At 51.8% G+C, this 17579-nt stretch overlaps 4 non-coding genes across 4 annotated transcripts; all 4 read right to left on the reverse strand.

The window, feature by feature from the left end:
- Window positions 1-114: 114 nt before the first annotated feature.
- Window positions 115-187, reverse strand: trnat-cgu (transfer RNA threonine (anticodon CGU)). The gene has a single exon. It is a non-coding gene; the product is annotated as a tRNA-Thr (tRNA).
- Window positions 188-2591: 2404 nt separating this feature from the next.
- On the reverse strand, window positions 2592-2664 carry trnat-cgu (transfer RNA threonine (anticodon CGU)). The gene has a single exon. It is a non-coding gene; the product is annotated as a tRNA-Thr (tRNA).
- Window positions 2665-14431: 11767 nt separating this feature from the next.
- trnat-agu (transfer RNA threonine (anticodon AGU)) lies at window positions 14432-14504 on the reverse strand. The gene has a single exon. It is a non-coding gene; the product is annotated as a tRNA-Thr (tRNA).
- Window positions 14505-15660: 1156 nt separating this feature from the next.
- trnat-agu (transfer RNA threonine (anticodon AGU)) lies at window positions 15661-15733 on the reverse strand. Its single transcript has one exon. It is a non-coding gene; the product is annotated as a tRNA-Thr (tRNA).
- Between the last annotated feature and the right edge of the window lie 1846 nt (window positions 15734-17579).

Genomic DNA, 17579 nt, shown 5'->3' on the forward strand with positions numbered 1-17579 from the left:
ATTGAGAGAAAGTGCAATCGAGACGAGAGCCTGTTGATCCAGGGTCGCTCACGGAGCTGTTTGATATTTATAATTAAAGCCCTTGTTAATTGACATACTGAGCTAAATTTGAGTAGGCCCCAGTGAAATTTGAACTCACGACCCCTGGTTTACGAGACCAGTGCTCTAACCTCTCAGCTATGGAGCCGCCTGTTTAGAAACAAATAGGGGAAGGAGCAGGAAAGAGAGGGGAAGGAAAAAGAGAGAGTGGAAGGAGTGTAAGAGAGAGGGGAAGGGGAGAGTGAGCGGATGGAGTGAGAGAGGGAAGGTGAGACAGGGAGGAAAGAGAGAGGGGTATGGGAGAGAGAGGGAGGGGAAAGGGAGCAAGAGGGGAAAGAGTAAGAGAGAGGAGAGATGAAAAGAGAGGGGGAGGGGGAGAGCAGGAAGACGGGAGTGAGAGGGGAAGGAGAAAAGAGAGGGGAAGGGGAGAGAGAGGGAAGGAGTGAGGAAAGAATGAAAGTAGAGAGGGGAAGGAGAAAGGGGAAGGAGAGAGGGTGAGGCGAGGGAGGGGAAAGAGGAAGAGGGGAATGAGTGAGAGACGGGGAAGGGAGATAGTGGGAAAGGGAGAGAGGGGTAAAAAGATGTAGAACGGGAGAGAGAGATTTGGAAGGGGAGAGAGTGGGGAAGGGGAGAGAGGGGAGAGAGGGAAGGGGAGAGAGTGGGGAAGGGGAGAGAGTGGGGAAGGGGAGAGAGTGGGGAAGGGGAGAGAGTGCGGAAGGGAACAGAATGGGGAAGGGGAGAGAATGGGGAAGGGGAGAGAGAGGGGAAGGGGAGAGAGTGGGGAAGGGGAGAGAGAGGGGAAGGGGAGAGAGTGGGGAAGGGGAAAGAGTGGGGAAGGGGAAAGCGTGGGGAAGGGGAGAGAGTGGAATGAGTGAGAAAAGTAGCGGGGAAAACGAGAGAGCGGGAACGAGTAAAAAGAGGCAGAGTGTGTAGTGATGGGGAAAGTAGGGAGAGAGGGAAAGGGTGGGTCAGGGGACGATAGGGGCGAGAAACAAGAACAGGAAAGCCTTTTGATCTTGGGTCAGTCTCAGAGTTGTTTAATATTTACAATTAAAGCCCTTGTTAATTGAAAATGAATTTAAACAATTTTTGAATCGGCCCCAGTGCAATTTGAACTCACAATACCTAGTTTACAAATCCAGCGCTCTAACCCCTAAGCTATGTAGCCACTTTTGCTGGTGAAGATACGGGAAGGAGCAGGAAAGAGAGGGGAAGGGAAAAGAGAGAGTGGAAGGAGTGAGAGAGAGGGGGAAGGGGAAAGAGAGGTAGAAGGAGAGAGAGAGAGAGGAAGGGGAAAGAGAGACAGGGGGATGGGGAGATAAAGAGGGAGGGGAGAGAGAGAAGGGGAGAGAGGGTGGAGAGAGTGGGTAGGGAAGAGAGGGAGAGGGGGGAAGGTGAGAGGGTGAGGCGAGGGAGACGGAAGAGAGTGAGAGAGGGGAATGAGTGAGAGACGGGGAAAGCAAGATGGTGGGAAAGGGAGAGAGGGATAAAACGATATAAAACGGTTCATGATCGGTGTTATATATGTAAACCTGTAAATACCTTGTGTAACCATCAGAGGGCTCATTCCCTGGAGTTCCAAGGGCTCCCACAATCCCTTCGGAGCACCTGTACTTAAGGAGGCCTCACAGGCTGGAGAGGCAGTCTGGAGACCTGCAATAAAAGACTAAGGTCATACTTTGCTTTGAGCCCGCAATATCTGGTCAGACTCTTTATTCATACATAACAACTGGTGACGAGATACAGATGACAAACACAACGATGCAGAGAACAGTGGGCATCCTGAAGAAATTTTTGGAGGGAGATGATTGGGAAACTTTCGTGGAGCGACTCGACCAATACTTCGTGGCCAACGAAATAGAAGGAGAAACGAACGCTGCCAAACGAAGGGCGATTCTCCTCATCGTTTGCAGGGCACCAACGTATGACCTCATGAAAAACCTGCTTGCTCCAGCGAAACCCACAGAGAAATCATACGATGAGTTGTGCACACTGGTCCGGGAGCATCGGAACCCGAAGGAAAGCGTTCTGATGGCGAGGTATCGGTTCTACAAGTACAAGAGGTCTGAAGGCCAGGAAGTGGCAAGCTATGTCACCAAGCTAAGGGGCCTTGCAGGACATTGCAAATTTTGAAGGACATTTGGAGCACATGCTCAAAGACTTCTTTGTACTTGGCATTGGCCACAAAACTATACTTCGCAAACTTTTGACTGTAGAGACCCCAACCTTGAGTAAGGCCATAGCGATAGCCCAGGCGTTTATTGCCACCAGTGACAATACTAAGCAAATCTCTCAGCACACAAGTGCTGCTACAAGTACTGTGAACAAAGTGATGTTGATTTATAAATCTTTTATGAAGGGGAGAGGGAGAGAGAGTGGAGGGGTGTGGGGAGGGGGGCAAGGAGAGGGAAAAAGAAGGTAATGGGAGAGAGAAAGAGAGGGAGAATGAGAGAGTCTGAAAGGAAAGCGAAAAGTGAGAGTGAGGAGGGAGAGCGAAAGTGAAAAGGCAAAGGCAGAAGAGAGAGATGCATATTTAAATACTAACTTTGAGTAGGCCCCAGTGAGATTTGAACTCACGACGCCTGGTTTACGAGACCAGTGCTTTAACGCCTGAGCTATGGAGCTACCTGCTGTAAGGAAAACAGGGGAAGGAGCAGGAAAGTGAGACAGGGAGGCAGAGAGTGAGGGTGGAAGGTGTGAGAGAGAGGTGGAGAAACGGGAGAGAGTGGTGAAGGAGTGAGGGAAGGATAGATTAGGAGAAAGATAGAGGGACGGGCAAAGAGAGGTTAAGGGAAGAAAGGGGGAAGGAATGAGAAAGAAGAGGAGTGGAGAGAAGTGAAGGGGAAGGGGAGACAGGGAAGAATGTAGAATGTAGGAGGGAGAAATAGAGGGTGGAAGGGGAGAGGAAAGAGAGAGGAAGAATCTGAAAGGAGAGAGAGAATAGAGGAGAAGAGGTGAGAGAGAGAGCGAACCTGAAAGGGTGGAAGGAATAACACACAGGTATTTAAATACTAAATTGGCCCGAGTGAGATTTGAACCCACAGACACTGGATTACAAGATCAGTGCTCTAACCCCTGAGCTATGGAGCCACCTGCTCTGGGCAAGACAGGGGATAGAACAGGAAAGAGAGGGGGAAGGGAAAAGAGAGAGTGGAACGAGTGAGAGAGGGGGAAGGGGAGAGAGCGGATGGAGTGAGAGAGGGAAGGTGAGACAGGAGGAAGAGAGACGGGTATGGGAGAGAGAGGGACGGAAAGGGGAGCAAGAGCAGAAGGAGTAAGAGTGAGGAGAGAGGAAAAGAGAGGGGACGGGGCAGAGAGAGGGAAGGAGTGAGGAAAGAATGAAAGTAGAGAAGGGAAGGAGAGAGGGGGAAGGAGAGAGGATGAGGTGAGGGATGGGGAAGGGGGAGAGGGGAATGAGTGAGAGACAAGGAAAGCGAAATAGTGGGAAAGGAAGAGAGGGGTAAAAAGATGTCGAACGGGTCATGATGGGGAAGGGAGAGAGAGATTTGGAAGGGGAGAGAGAGTGTGAGAGAGACGAGAAGAGGAGAGGGGAAAGGGTGTGAGGGGAGCCTGTTGTTCCAGGGTCGGTCTCGGAGCTGTTTAATATTTTTAATTAAAGCCCTTGTTAATTGACAGTGAATTTAAATACTGAACTAATTTTGAGTAGGCCCCAGTGAGATTTGAACTCACAATCCCTGGGGACAGGAAGGAAGAGAGAGGGCAGGGGGAGAGCGAGAGGCGGAGAGGGGAAAGAGAGGGAGGAAGGGGGACAGTGAGAGAGCGGCGAAGGAGTGAGAGAGCGGCGAAGGAGTGAGAGAGTGGCGAATGGGAGAGAGGGGTAGGAGTGAGAGAGAGGGTAACGCGTGTTTAAGAGCAGGAAGGGGAGAGAGGGGGGAAGGGGAGCGAGGGGGGGCAGGGAGAAAGTGAGAGAGGGGGGAATGGGCCAAAGGGGGAGGGGGAGAGTCTGAGGGGAAAGGGGAGAGCGAGAGCGAGGTAAGGAGACAAAGGGAGGAGGGAGGGGGCCGAGAAGAGTGGAGACAGGGGAGGGGAGGGAGAGAGTTGGGAGAAAATGAAAAGGGAGAGGAGAATGCATGAGCGACAGTGGAAGGGGAGGGAGAGGGGGAAGGGGAGAGTGAGAAAAGTAGCGGGGAAAGCTAGAGAGCGGGAAAGAGGAACAGCACAGACTTTTGTTCCCGGGTCGGTCTCAGAGCTGTTTAATATTTAAAATTAAATCCTTCGTTAATTGACAGTGAACTTAAATACTGAGCTAATTTTGAGTAGGCCCCAGTAATATTTGATCGCACGACCCGCTGGTTTACTAGACCAGCGTTCTAATGCCTGAGCTATGGAGCCACCTGCTTTTAGAAAATCAGGGGAAGGAGCAGGAAAGAGAGGGGAAGGGAAAAGAGAGAGTGGAAGGAGTGAGGGAGAGGGGGAAGACGAGAGAGAGGGAGGGGAAAGAGAGACAGGGGGATGGGGAGATAAAGGGGGAGGGGAGAGAGAGAAGGGGAGAGAGGGTGGAGAGAGTGGGTAGGGGAGAGAGGGAGAGGGGGTAAGGTGAGAGGGTGAGGCGAGGGAGACGGGAGAGAGTGAGAGAGGGGAATGAGTGAGAGACGGGGAAAGCAAGATGGTGGGAAAGGGAGAGAGGGGTAAAAAGAATGGGTCATTTATATGTAAACCTATAAATACCTTGTGTAACCACCAGAGGGCACATTCCCTGGAGTCCCAAGGGATCCCACAATCCCTTGGGAGCACCTGAACTTAAGGCTGCCTAACAGGCTGGAGAGGCACTCTGGAGACCTGTAATAAAAGACTATGGTCACACTCTGCTTTGAGCCCGCAGTATCTGGTCAGACTCTTTATTTATACACAACAACTGGCGACGAGATACAGATGACGAACCCAACGATGCAGAGAACAGTGGGCATCCTGGAGAAATTTTCGGAGGGAGATGAATGGGAAACCTTCGTGGAGCGACTCGACCAATACTTCGTGGCCAACGAGATGGAAGGAGAAACGAACGCTGCCAAATGAAGGGCGATTCTCCTCACCGTTTGCAGGGCACCAACGTATGGCCTCATGAAAAACCTGCTTGCTCCAGCGAAACCCACAGAGAAATCGTACGATGAGTTGTGCACACTGGTCCGGGAGCATCGGAACCCGAAGGAAAGCGTTCTGATGGCGAGGTATCGGTTCTACACGTACAAGAGGTCTGAAGGCCAGGAAGTGACAAGCTGTGTCACCGAGCTAAGGGGCCTTGCAGGACATTGCAAATTTTGAAGGACATTTGGAGCACATGCTCAAGGACTTCTTTGTACTTGGCATTGACCACGAAACTGTACTTCGCAAACGTTTGACTGTAGAGACCCCAACCTTGAGTGAGGCCATAGCGATAGCCCAGGCGTTTATTGCCACCAGCGACAATACTAAGCAAATCTCTCAGCACACAAGTGCTGCTACAAGTACTGTTAACAAAGTGATGTTGTTTTATAAACCTTTTATGATGGGGAGAGAGAGAGTGGAGGGGTGTGGGGAGGGAGGGCAAGGAGAGGGAAAAAGAGGGGAAGGGGAGAGTCTGAAAGGAAAGGGAAAAGTGAAAAAGCAGATGCATATTGAAATACTAAACTAATTTTGAGTAGGCGTCAGTGAGATTTGAACTCACGACCGCTGGTTTACAAGACCAGTGCTCGAAACCCTGAGCTATGGAGCCACCTGATGGAAAGATGACAGGAGAATGAGCAGGAAAGAGAGGGGAAGCGAGACAGGGAGAGTGGAAGGAGGGAGAGAGGGAAGGTGAGTCAGGGAGGAAGAGAGCGGGGTATGGGTGAGAGAGGGAGGGGAAGGGGAGCAAGAGGGGAAGGAGTGAGAGAGAGGAGAGAGGAAAAGAGAGGGAAAGCGGGAGAGTGGAAAGATGGGAGTGAGAAAAGAGAGGGGGAAGGGGAGAGAGTGGGGGAAGGGGAGAGAGAGGGAAAGAGTGAGGAAAGAATGAAAGGAGAGAGGGTGAGGCAAGGGAGGGGAAAGGGGGAAGGGGGGAGAGGGAAATGAGTGAGAGACGGGGAAAAAGATGTCGAATGGGTCAGGGAGAGAGAGAGTGCACGAGAGGGGAAAGGGTGTGAGGAGAGCCTGTTCTATGGTCGGTCTTGGAGCTGTTTAATATTTATAATTAAAGCCCTCGTTAATTGATGGTGAATTTAAACACTGAGCTAATTTTGATTTGGCCCCAGTGAGATTTGAAACCACGACCCCTGGTTTACAAGACCAGTGCTCTAATCCCGGAGCTATGGAGCCACCTATTCTGGGAAGTACAGGGGAAAGAGCAGGAAAGAGAGGGGAAGGGAAAAGAGAGGGTGGAAGGAGTGAGAGAGAGGGAAGGGGAGACAGCGAGGAAAAGAAGGAGGTGGAGAAGGAGAAGAAGGGGATGGAGAGAGAGAGTGTGGAAGGCGTGGGATAGAGGGGGAGGGGAGAGAGCGGAAGGGGAAGGAGAGAGAGAGAGAGAGAGAGCGAGGGCAGAGAGGGGAAAGGGAGAGACGGTGTGAGAACCTGAAAGGAAAGGGAAAAGAGAGACAGGAGGGAGGAATGAAAGACGGGTATTTAAATAATAAACTAGACACCCGTGAGATTTGAACTCACAACCTTTGGTTTACAATACCAATGTTCTAACTCCTGAACTATGGAGACACCAACAGGGTTGTTATGTATCTCACACTACTGTACATAACTGTAGCTTACCATGCTATACATGACTGTAACCAGAAATGACCTGTAACCACAAGCTTACCTTACCACCAGGGGTGCACTTGCAGGAGACACTGGATACTTGTCCCAGACAGGTATATAAGGACAGGTCTCAGGCAAGTGTGGCATTCGAGAGCTGTGTAATAAAGGTGCAGGTCCTGAGTGACCTTGACTTCAGTATGTGCCTCGTGTGAATCTGTACTGCGGGGACAGGACTTTACAGTGGCGACGAGTTACGGGATTACAGAATCCACAGAATGGCGACCAACGGCTCAGATGAGAAATACAATGCGGGAGACAATTGGGAGGACGTTATAGAAAGACTCCCAGCAAAGCTTTGTAAGCAAAGACTGGTTCGACGATGATACGGCAGACAAGAGAAGAGCCCATCTCTTGACCAGCTGTGGCTCGAAAACATACGCTTTAATGAAGGACCTGCTGGCACCCGAGAAACCAGCAAGCAAGTCGTTTGAAGAGTTGAGCACACTGGTAAGAGACCACCTGAAGCCAGCGAGCAGCCCACACATGGCCAGACACAGGTTCTACAACTACAGACGCTGTGTAGGCCAGAGCATACCCAACTTCGTGGCGGAACTTCGGAGGTTGGCTAGCTTATGTGATTTCTCCGATGAACTAAGGAGAGAAGTACTGAGAGACTTTTTTATTGAAGGAATAGGCCACGCAGGCATATTCCGAAAGCTCATAGAGACCAAGAACTTGACCTTAGAGGCAGCAGCACTGGTTGCACAGACATACTTGGCAGGAGAAGAAGAAACGAGGTTGATCTACACTGCAGGTACGACAACTAACGAAACATCGGAACAAGGGGTTCACAGCGTGAAACAAGCCGGTACCCCCACACACAGATAAAGGCAGGAGAGCAGGCCCTCAGCAGCAGGCAGTGGCACCAGAAGCCATCAAGGACCACATGAACGGCCGTTCACACCTCATCAACCCACAATGCGAGCAATCAACTACAGACTGAGAGAAGCTCAAGAGAGATCAGCCAGACGCAGCTCATCCTTTGAAAACAATGGAAGCGGTCTGTGCTGGAGATGTGGGGGAAGGCACTCATCAAGGGGGTGTCAATTTCAGCATGCTGTTTGCAGAAACTGCAACTATACAGAACATCTGGCCCGCATGTGCAGAAAAACGGCAGCTTGGCTGGTATACGAATCGGAAGGGTCGGAAAGCGGACCAGAAGACGGTGGGGACAGTACCCGGGACGCCGAGGTACAGCGGGTCAACACGATCAATAGCCACTGATCCTACAACAAGACGCCACCAATAATGATGAGGGTCCTACTCAACGGGATACCCGTCAACATGGAGCTGGTTACGGGAGTGAGTCAATCTCTCATGAGCGCTCAACAATTTGAACAGCTGTGGCCGCACAAAAGAGACAGACCAAAACTCACAAGGGCCGACACCAAACTAAGGACCTATACCAAAGAAATCGTACCAGTCCTCGGGCAGCGCCATGCTCTCAGTCACACACAAAGGGATAGTGAACCGACTTCCCCTGTGAATTGTCCCCGGAGATCTCCCAGCACTGCTGGGGAGAAGCTGGCTGGCAAAACTAAACTGGAAATGGGGTGATATTCACGCCATGTCGTCAGAGGAACGGACCTCCTACTCAACAGTTCTAAGTCGATTTGAACACCTCTTTCAGCCAGGTGTGGGCACCTTCAAAGGGACTAAAGTCAAAATCTACAGCAGACAGAATGCTAGACCGGTCCATCTCAAGGCCAGAGCTGTGCCCTATGTGATGAGGGAAAAGATTGAACACGAACTAGACAGGTTTCTGCGGGAAGGCATTATATCACCTGTGGAATTTAGCGACTGGGCAAGTCCCATCGTCCCCGTCATGAAGCCTGATGGATCCGTACTAATCTGTGGGGTCGACAAATCTAACATAAACAGAGTCTCCCTACAGGACCAATACCCGCTGCCCAGAGTAGAGGACTTATTTGCCACATTAGCTGGAGGTAAACTTTTCTCAAAATTAGACCTCACATCTGCATATATGACGCAAGAATTGATCGAGGTGTCCAAGCTACTCACCACCATCAACACACATCGAGGCCTTTTCATGTACAATCGATGCCCATTCGGCATCAGGTCGGCAGCTGCCATATTCCAGCGCAACATGGAGAGTCTGCTCAAGTCCATCCCGGGGACGGTTGTATTTCAAGATGACATAGTTATCACGGGCAGGGACACCGACTCCCATCTCCGTAATTTGGAGGAAGTACTAAGTCGATTGGATCGGGTAAGCCTACGAGTCAAGAAATCCAAGTGTCTATTTCTTGCACCCGAGGTTGAACTTTTGGGCAGAAGGATTGCCGCTGATGGAATCCGCCCAACAGAGTCCAAAACAGAAGCAATTCGCCTGGCACCCAGGCCCCGGAATGTCTCAGAACTGCACGCCTTTCTTGGGCTACTCAATTACTTTGGTAACTTTATGCAGAACTTAAGCACACTGCTGGAACCTCTCCACGTGCTGCTCAGGAAGGGGTGCGATTGGTTTTGGGGGGACGCCCAAGAACGCGCCTTCAATAAGGCACGCAACCTTGTGTTCCAACAGTGTTTTGGCTTTCTTTGATCCAGGTAAAAAGCTAGTTCTCACATGCGATGCGTCAGCGTATGGGGTCGGATGTGTTTTGCAACATGTCAATAGTGCGGGTAAATTACAACCCAGAGCTTATGCCTCCAGGTCACTTTTGCGGGCGAAGCGCGGGTACGGAATGGTGGAGAAAGAGGCGCTCGCGTGTGTGTATGGTGTCAAAAAGATGCACCAATATCTTTTCGGGGCCAAGTTCGCATTAGAAACCGACCACAAGCCCCTCACGTCCCTCCTATCCGAGAGCAAGGCAATAAACGCCAAAGCCTCGGCGCGAATTCAACGGTGGGCACTCATGCTGGCGTCCTACGACTATACCATAAGGCACAGACCAGGCACAGACAACTGTGCCGACGCGCACAGCAGGCTACCCCTGGCGACCACGGAAAGGTCTGATGAACAGGACTGTGAGATAGTCATGGCAATCAATGCCTTTGAGTCCACAGGTTCGCCCATGACGGCTCGCCAAATCAGAGCCTGGACAGCCAGCGACCCCACGTTGTCCTTAGTAAAAAGATGTGTCCTAACTGGTGACTGGGCAGAGGCTCACGATGTCTGCCCCGAGGAATTAAAACCCTTTCACAGGCGCATGAATGAGCTATCACTACAAGCAGACTGCCTGATGTGGGGCAGCCGAGTAGTCATGCCTTTGCGAGGCGGAGAGGCATTTGTCCAGGAGCTCCACAGCGAGCACCCAGGGATCATTCTCTTGAAGGCCATAGCCAGATCCCACGTCTGGTGGCCTGGTATTGACGCGGACTTGGAGCTCTGCGTCCGAAGGTACACCATTTGTGCCCAACTCAGCAATGCCCCCAGGGAGGCTCCACTGAACCCCTGGCCTACTAAAGCATGGTCGCGGGTGCACGTAGATTTTGTGGGCCCATTCATGGGCAAAATGTTCCTCGCAGTTGTAGATGCATTTTCAAAGTGGATCGAATGCACCATTTTAAACTCGAGCACAACCTCCACCACTGTGGAGAGCCTCACAATCATGTTTGCAACGCACGGAATTCCTGACATATTGGTCAGTGACAATGGTCCGTGCTTCACCAGCGTAGAATTCCAAGACTTTATAATTGACCACGGCATAATCATGTCAAGACGGCACCGTTCAAGCCAGCCTCCAACGGCCAGGCGGAGAGAGCAGTGCAAATCATTAAACAAGGCATGCTTAAAATCGAAGGTCCCACGCTGAAGGGTCTCCTGTTGCGACTGCTGCTGGCATACAGATCTCGTCCGCACTCATTGACTGAGATCCCCCCCCCCGCGCAACTGTTGATGAAAAGGACTGTAAAAACAAGGCTCTCATTAATCCTCCAGACATGCACGAAATCATTGAGGCAAAGCGCCGTAAGCTGACTGAGTACCATGACAGAAATTCGAGGGGGAGATGGAATGAGATAGGGGACAAAGTGTTTGTGCTAAACTATGGCAGGGGTCCCAAATGGCTTGCAGGGACAGTAACAGGTAAGGAAGGAAATAGGCTACTGGTAGTACAAATGGACAATGGCCAAACCTGCCGGAGGCAAGTAGACCAAGTCAAAAGTAGATTTACCAACAACACTGCAGAACCAGAGGCAGACTACAATGTGGAACTCACATCACACCTGATGGACAGGCAGAGGGAACAACCTGAGGAAAGGGCAATCCCAACAGACAGCCCAGGTGAGATACCAGCAATCACACCGAAAGAACAACAGGCACCAAGGCAAACAACTGAACCACAACTAAGACACTCCACGCGAGAGCGTAGACCACCTGAGAGACTGAATCTATAAAGACAATAAGACCTTGGGGGAGGATGATGTCATGTATCTCACACTACTGTACATAACTGTATCTTACCATGCTATACATGACTTTAACCAGAGATGACCTGTAACCACAAGCTTACCTTACCACCAGGGGTGCACTTGCAGGAGATACTGGATACCTGTCCCAGACTGGTATATAAGGACAGGTCTCAGGCAAGTGTGGCATTCGAGAGCTGTGTAATAAAGATGCAGGTCCTGAGTGACCTTGACTTCAGTATGTGCCTCGTGTGAGTCTGTACTGAGGGGACAGGACTTTACACAGGGGAAGGAGCAGGAAAGAGAGGGGTAGGGAAAAGAGAGAGTGAAAGGAGTGAGAGAGGGGGGAGAGGAGAGAGGGAGGGGAAGGGGAGAGAGAGGGGGTAGAGGAGAGAGGGGGAGAGAGTGGGTATAGAGGGAGAAGGGGAGAGAGGGGGAATGGGCAAGAGGGGGAGGGAAGAGTCTGATGGGAAAGGGGAGAGCGAGAGCGAGGGAAGGAAGAAAGGGAGGTGGGAGGGGGTGAGAAGAGTGGAGACAGGGGAGGGGAAGGAGAGAGTGGGGGAGAAAATTAAAAAGGAGAGGAGAAGGCTTGAGCGACAGTGGAAGGGGAGAGAGGGGGGAAGTGGAGAGACAGAGAGGGAAGGGGAGAGGGAGGGGAAGCAGAGAGAGAGGGGAAAGGGGAGAGAGTGAAGTGTGAAGGGGAGAGAAGGTGGAAGGGGAGAGAGACAGGGGGAAGGGGTGAGATAGGGGAAGGAGAGAGGGGGAAGGAGAGAGAGAGGGCGAAGGAGCGAGGGAGAGAGGAGAAAATGGGTAGAGGAGAGAGAGGGAACAGGTGAGAGAGAGGAAGATGTGTGCGAGAGGGGGAAGGGGAAAGAGTGGGAGAGGAACGGGAGAGTTTGGGGAAGGGGAGAGAGAGGGGAAGGGGAGAGAGAGGGGAAGGGAAGAGAGTGGGGAAGGGGAGAGAGAGGGGAAGGGAAGAGAGTGGGGAAGGGGAGAGAGAGGGGAAGGGAAGAGAGTGGGGCAGGTGAGAGAGTGGGGAAGGGAAGAGAGAGGGGAATGAGTGAGAAAAGTAGCGGGGAAAGCGAGAGAGCGGGAACGAGTAAAAAGAGGCAGAATGTGTAGTGATGGGGAATGTAGGGAGAGAGAGAGAAGGGAAAAGGAGGCGATAGGAGAGCGAGAGACAAGAACAGGAAAGCCTGTTGTTCCAGGCTTGGTTTAATATTTATAATTAAAGTCTTTGTTAATTGACCGTGAATTTAAATACTGAGCTAATCCCATTGAGATTTGAACCCACGACCACTGGTTTACTAGACCAGTGATTTAACCCCTGAACTATGGAGCCACCTGCTCTGGGAAAGACAGGGGAAGGAGCAGGAAAGAGAGGGGAAGGGAAAAGACAGACTGGAAGAAGTGAGAGAGAGGGGGAAGGGGAGACAGGGAGGAAGAGAGGGGGTAAGGGGAGAGAGTGTGTGGAAGGGAGGGAGATAGTGGATGGAGTGAGAGAGGGAAGGGGAGAGAGGGGGAATGAGTGGTTAGCAGACAGAGGGGTTGGGGAGAGAAGTAAGATAGAGGAGGAAGGAGAGAGAGGGGAAGTAGTGGGGAGCGAATGAAAGTAGAGAGGGAAGGGGAGAGCAAGAGAGGGCAAGGGGAGAGAGAGGGTGAGGCAAGGGAGGGGGAAGGAGAGAGAAGGGAATGAGTGAAAGACGGGGAAAGCGAGATAGGGGTAAAAAGATGTAGAACAGGAAGGGGACAGAGTGTGTGGAAGGGAGGGAGAGAGTGCTCGAGAGACGAGAAGAGAGCCAGTTGTTCCAGGGTCAGTCTCGGAGCTATTTAATATTTATAATTAAAGCCCTTGTTAATTGACAGTGAATTTAATACTGAGCTAATTTTAAGTCGGCCCCAATGAGATCTGAACTCACAACTCCTGGTTTGTAACACCAGAGCTCTAACCCTTGAGCTATGAAGCCACCAACGCTGGGAAAGACCGGGAAGGAGCAGGAAAGAGAGGGGAAGGGAAAAGAGAGAGTGAAAGGAGTGAGAGAGAGGGGGAAGGGGAGAGAGAGAGAAGGGGAGAGATAGCAAGGGAAGGGGAGAGGGAGAGGGGCACGGGAGAGAGTGGGGATAGAGTGAGAGAGAGGGAAGGGGAGACAGCGAGGAAGAAAGGGAAAGAGAGGGAGGGGATGAAGAGAGAGAGTGTGGAAGGGGGTGGAGAGAGAGGGGTTGAAGTGGGAAAGAGGGTAATGGGAGAGAGCGGAAGGGGAGAGAAAGGGGAAGGAGTGAGAGAGAGGGGGAATGGGAGAGAGAGGGAGGAAGCGGAAAGAGATGCTAAGGGGAGAGAGGGGGAAAGAGTGAGAGAGAGAGGGGGAGGGGAGAGAGAGGGTGAGGCAAGGGAGGGAGAAGGAGAGAGAAGGGAATGAGTGACAGATGGGGAAAGCGAGAGAGTGGGAAAGGAAGAGAGGGGTAAAAAGCTGTAGAACGGGACGTGATGGGGAAGGGAGAGTGAGATTTGGAAGGGGAGAGAGAGTGCAAGAGAGACGAGAAGAGGAGAGGGGGAACATAAGAACATAAGAATTAGGAACAGGAGCAGGCCATCGAGCCCCTCGAGCCTGCTCCGCCATTCAATAAGATCATGGCTGATCTGGCCGTCATCTCAGCTCCACTTACCCGCCCGCTCCCCGTAACCCTTAATTCCCTTATTGGTTAAAAATCTATCTATCTGTGACTTGAATGCATTGAATGAGCTAGCCTCAACTGCTTCCTTGGGCAGAGAATTCCACAGATTCACAACACTCCGGGAGAAGAAATTCCTTCTCAACTCGGTTTTAAATTGGCTCCCCCGTAATTTGAGGCTGTGCCCCCGAGTTCTAGTCTCCCCGACCAGTGGAAACAACCTCTCTGCCTCTATCCTGTCTCTCCATTTCATTATTTCAAATGTTTCTATGAGATCACACCTCATCCTTCTGAACTTCAACAAGTAAAGACCCAGACTACTCAATCTATCATCATAAGGTAACCCCCTCATCTGCGGAATCGTCTCTGTACCCCGTCCAAAGCTAGTATATCCTTCCTTAAGGAAGGTGACCAAAACTACACGCAGTACTCCAGGTGCGGCCTCACCAATACACTGCACAGCTGGGTGTGAGGGTAGCCTGTTGTTGCAGGGTTGGTCTCGGAGCTGTTTAATATTTATAATCAAAGCCCTTGTTAATTGACAGTGAATTTCAATACTGAGCTAATTTTGAGTAGGCCCCAGTGAGACTTGAACTCACAACCCCTGGTTTACTAGACCAGTGCTCTAACCCCTGAGCTATGGAGCCACCTGTATTGGAAACGACAGGAGAAGGAGCAGGAAAGAGAGGGGAAGGGAAAAGAGAGAGTGGAAGGAGGGAGAGAGGGTGAAGGGGAAAGAGAGAGGGGAAGGAGTGAGAGAGAGCGGGAAGGGGAGACAGGGAGGAAGAGAGAGGGGAAGGGAGAGACAGAGGGGTAAAGGAAAGAGGGGGTAAGGGGAGAGAGTGTGTGGAAGAGAGGGAGAGAGAGGATGGAGTGAAAGAGGGAAGGGGAGAGAGGGTGAAGGAGTGGTTAGTGGACAGAAGGGTTGGGGAGAGAAGTAAGATCGACGAGGAAGGAGTGGGGAGCGAATGAAAGTAGAGAGGGAAGGGGAGCGAGAGGGGAAGGAGAGAGGGTGAGGCGAGGGATGGGGAAGGAGGGCGAGGGGAATGAGTGAAAGACGGGGAAAGCGAGATAGGGGTAAAAATATGTAGAACAGGAAGGGGACAGAGTGTGTGGAAGGGAGGGAGAGAGTGCTCGAGAGACGAGAAGAGAGCCAGTTGTTCCAGGGTCAGTCTCGGAGCTGTTTAATATTTATAATTAAAGCCCTTGTTAATTGACAGTGAATTTAATACTGAGCAGGCCCCAGTGAGATCTGAACTCACAAGTCCTGGTTTGTAACACCAGAGCTCTAACCCTTGAGCTATGAAGCCACCAACTCTGGGAAAGACCGGGAAGGAGCAGGAAAGAGAGGGGAAGGGAAAAGAGAGAGTGAAAGGAGTGAGAGAGAGGGGGAAGGGGAGAGAGAGAGAGAAGGGGAGAGATAGCAATGGAAGGGGAGAGGGAGAGGGGCACGGGAGAGAGTGGGGATAGAGGGAAGGGGAGACAGCGAGGAAGAGAGGGAAAGGATGAAGAGAGAGAGTGTGGAAGGGGGTGGAGAGAGAGGGGTTGAAGTGGGAAAGAGGGTAATGGGAGAGAGCGGAAGGGGAGAGAAAGGGGAAGGAGTGAGAGAGAGGGGGAATGGGAGAGAGAGGGAGGAAGCGGAAAGAGATGCTAAGGGGAGAGAGGGGGAAGGAGTGAGAGAGAGAGGGGGAGGGGAGAGAGAGGGAGAGAACCTGAAAGGAAATGGAAAAGAAAGAGGCAGGAGGGAAGGAAAAGGGCGAAGAGAGTGGGAGGAATGAGAGACGGGTATTTAAATAATAAATTAGGCCCCAGTGAGATTTGAACTCACGACCCCTGGTTTACTAGACCAGTGCTCTAACCCCTGAGCTATGGAGCCACCTGTTCGGGTAAAGACAGGGGAAGAAGCAGGAAAGATAGGGGAAGGGAAAAGAGAGACTGGAGGGAGTGAGAGAGAGGGGGAAGGGGAGAGAGAGCAGATGGAGTGAGCGAGGGAAGGTGAGACGGAGGAAGAGAGAGGGCTTTTGGAGAGAGAGGGAGGGGAAGGAGTGAGAGAGAGGAGAGAGGAAAAGAGAGGAGGCGGGGGAGAGCAGGAAGGGGGAGCGAGAGGGGAAGGGGAAAAGAGAGGGGAAGGGGAGAGAGAGGGGGGAAGGGGAGAGAGAGGGAAGGAGTGAGGAAAGAATGAAAGTAGAGAGGGGAAGGAGAAAGGGGGAAGGAGAGAGGGTGAGGGGTGGGAGGAGGAAGGGGGAGAAGGGAATGAGTGAGAGGCGGGGAAAGCGAGATAGTGGGAAAGGGAGAGAGAGGTAAAATGATGGAGAACGGGTCGTGATGGGGAAGGGAGAGAGAGATTTGGAAGGGGAGAGAGAGTGTAAAAGAGACGAGAAGAGGAGAGGGGGAAGGGTTGAGGGGAGCCTGTTGTTCCAGGGTCAGTGTCAGAGCTGTTTAATATTTATAATTAAAGCCCCTGTTAATTGACGGTGAATTTAAATGCTGAGCTAATTTTGAGTAGGCCCCAGTGAGATTTGAACTCACAACCCCTGGGGACAGGGAGGAAGAGAGAGGGGAATGGGAGAGAGAGGTGGAGATGGGAAAGAGAGGGAGGGAGGGGAGGGGGAGAGAGAGGGAAGGAGTGAGGAAAGAATGAAAGTAGAGAGGGGAAGGAGAAAGGGGGAAGGAGAGAGGGTGAGGGGTGGGAGGGGGAAGGGGGAGAAGGGAATGAGTGAGAGGCGGGGAAAGCGAGATAGTGGGAAAGGGAGAGAGGGGTAAAAAGATGTAGAACGGGTCGTGATGGGGAAGGGAGAGAGAGATTTGGAAGGGGAGAGAGAGTGTAAAAGAGACGAGAAGAGGAGAGGGGGAAGGGTGTGAGGGGAGCCTGTTGTTCCAGGGTCAGTGTCAGAGCTGTTTAATATTTATAATTAAAGCCCCTGTTAATTGACGGTGAATTTAAATGCTGAGCTAATTTTGAGTAGGCCCCAGTGAGATTTGAACTCACAACCCCTGGGGACAGGGAGGAAGAGAGAGGGGAATGGGAGAGAGAGGTGGAGATGGGAAAGAGAGGGAGGGAGGGGAGGGGGAGAGAGAGGGAAGGAGTGAGGAAAGAATGAAAGTAGAGAGGGGAAGGAGAAAGGGGGAAGGAGAGAGGGTGAGGGGTGGGAGGGGGAAGGGGGAGAAGGGAATGAGTGAGAGGCGGGGAAAGCGAGATAGTGGGAAAGGGAGAGAGGGGTAAAAAGATGTAGAACGGGTCGTGATGGGGAAGGGAGAGAGAGATTTGGAAGGGGAGAGAGAGTGTAAAAGAGACGAGAAGAGGAGAGGGGGAAGGGTGTGAGGGGAGCCTGTTGTTCCAGGGTCAGTCTCAGAGCTGTTTAATATTTATAATTAAAGCCCCTGTTAATTGACGGTGAATTTAAATGCTGAGCTAATTTTGAGTAGGCCCCAGTGAGATTTGAACTCACAACCCCTGGGGACAGGGAGGAAGAGAGAGGGGAATGGGAGAGAGAGGTGGAGATGGGAAAGAGAGGGAGGGAGGGGAGGGGGAGAGAGTGGCGAATGAGTGAGAGAGAGGGGGAAGGAGAGAGTGGGGAGGGGAGAGAGTGGGGAGGGAGGGTGAAAGGGAGAGAGGGGGGAATGGGCCAGAGGGGGAGGGGGAGAGTCTGATGGGAAAGGGGAGAGCGAGAGCGAGGGAAGGAGAGAAAGGGAGGTGGGAGGGGGCCAAAAAAGTGGAGACA

The sequence above is a fragment of the Pristiophorus japonicus genome, unplaced genomic scaffold (genome assembly GCF_044704955.1).
Source record: "Pristiophorus japonicus isolate sPriJap1 unplaced genomic scaffold, sPriJap1.hap1 HAP1_SCAFFOLD_640, whole genome shotgun sequence".
Classification (NCBI taxonomy): domain Eukaryota; kingdom Metazoa; phylum Chordata; class Chondrichthyes; family Pristiophoridae; genus Pristiophorus; species Pristiophorus japonicus.